At 50.1% G+C, this 1,500-nt stretch overlaps 6 non-coding genes across 6 annotated transcripts; all 6 read right to left on the reverse strand.

The window, feature by feature from the left end:
• Positions 1-22: 22 nt before the first annotated feature.
• Positions 23-102, reverse strand: Pmar_PMAR010704. The gene has a single exon. It is a non-coding gene; the product is annotated as a tRNA-Leu (tRNA).
• Positions 103-289: 187 nt separating this feature from the next.
• On the reverse strand, positions 290-369 carry Pmar_PMAR010705. Its single transcript has one exon. It is a non-coding gene; the product is annotated as a tRNA-Leu (tRNA).
• Positions 370-555: 186 nt separating this feature from the next.
• On the reverse strand, positions 556-635 carry Pmar_PMAR010706. Its single transcript has one exon. It is a non-coding gene; the product is annotated as a tRNA-Leu (tRNA).
• A 186-nt stretch (positions 636-821) lies between these two features.
• Pmar_PMAR010707 lies at positions 822-901 on the reverse strand. The gene has a single exon. It is a non-coding gene; the product is annotated as a tRNA-Leu (tRNA).
• Positions 902-1,088: 187 nt separating this feature from the next.
• On the reverse strand, positions 1,089-1,168 carry Pmar_PMAR010708. Its single transcript has one exon. It is a non-coding gene; the product is annotated as a tRNA-Leu (tRNA).
• A 187-nt stretch (positions 1,169-1,355) lies between these two features.
• Positions 1,356-1,435, reverse strand: Pmar_PMAR010709. Its single transcript has one exon. It is a non-coding gene; the product is annotated as a tRNA-Leu (tRNA).
• Positions 1,436-1,500: the final 65 nt, after the last annotated feature.

The raw sequence follows: 1,500 nt of genomic DNA on the forward strand, positions 1-1,500 counted from the left end.
AAATCACACGAAAAGAAATTTCTAACAGCTATGGGATTCGAACCCACGCCCTTGCGGACTGACGCCTGAAGCCAGCGCCTTAGACCACTCGGTCAAACTGTCGATGAGTGCTTCAAGATTCATAGCCGAGGTGATGCATCGCTCTGCCAAACCAGAGGACACAAAAAATGGATTGAACGGATTCTGCGAGGTGCGATGGCACAATATCGATCAAAAGGTTTTGGTCTTGCACTACCTCGCTTCTGAAAGGGTCTCGGTTCTTAATATAAGACCAGTCAGGTATATAGACTGACAGCTGTGGGGTTCGAACCCACGCCCTTTCGGCCTGACGCCTAAAGCCAGCGCCTTGGACCACTCGGCCAAACTGTCGATGAGTGCTTCAGAATTCATAGCCGAGGTGATGCATCGCTCTACCAAACCAGAGGACACAAAAATGGGTTGAACGGTTTCTGCGAGGTGCGATGGCGCAATATCGATCAGAAGGTTTTGATCTTGCACTACCTCGCTTCTGAAAAGGTCTGGGTTCTCAATATAACACCAATCAGGTATATAGACTGACAGCTGTGGGATTCGAACCCACGCCCTTTCGGCCTGACGCCTAAAGCCAGCGCCTTGGACCACTCGGCCAAACTGTCGATGAGTGCTTCAGGATTCATAGCCGAGGTGATGCATCGCTCTACCAAACCAGAGGACACAAAAATGGGTTGAACGGTTTCTGCGAGGTGCGATGGCGCAATATCGATCAGAAGGTTTTGATCTTGCACTACCTCGCTTCTGAAAAGGTCTGGGTTCTCAATATAACACCAATCAGGTATATAGACTGACAGCTGTGGGATTCGAACCCACGCCCTTGCGGACTGACGCCTGAAGCCAGCGCCTTAGACCACTCGGCCAAACTGTCGATGAGTGCTTCATGATTCATAGCCGAGGTGATGCATCGCTCTGCCAAACCAGAGGACACAAAAAATGGATTGAACGGATTCTGCGAGGTGCGATGGCACAATATCGATCAAAAGGTTTTGGTCTTGCACTACCTCGCTTCTGAAAGGGTCTCGGTTCTTAATATAAGACCAGTCAGGTATATAGACTGACAGCTGTGGGATTCGAACCCACGCCCTTGCGGACTGGCGCCTGAAGCCAGCGCCTTAGACCACTCGGCCAAACTGTCGATGAGTACTTCAAGATTCATAGCCGAGGTGATGCATCGCTCTGCCAAACCAGAGGACACAAAAAATGGATTGAACGGATTCTGCGAGGTGCGATGGCACAATATCGATCAAAAGGTTTTGGTCTTGCACTACCTCGCTTCTGAAAAGGTCTGGGTTCTCAATATAACACCAGTCAGGTATATAGACTGACAGCTGTGGGGTTCGAACCCACGCCCTTTCGGACTGGCGCCTTAAGCCAGCGCCTTAGACCACTCGGCCAAACTGTCGATGAGTGCTTCAAAATCATAGCGGAGAGATGCGTTACACTATAGGACATGACACAAAAACGGTT

The sequence above is a fragment of the Perkinsus marinus genome (genome assembly GCF_000006405.1).
Source record: "Perkinsus marinus ATCC 50983 genomic scaffold scf_1104296929044, whole genome shotgun sequence".
Classification (NCBI taxonomy): Eukaryota; Perkinsozoa; order Perkinsida; family Perkinsidae; genus Perkinsus; species Perkinsus marinus.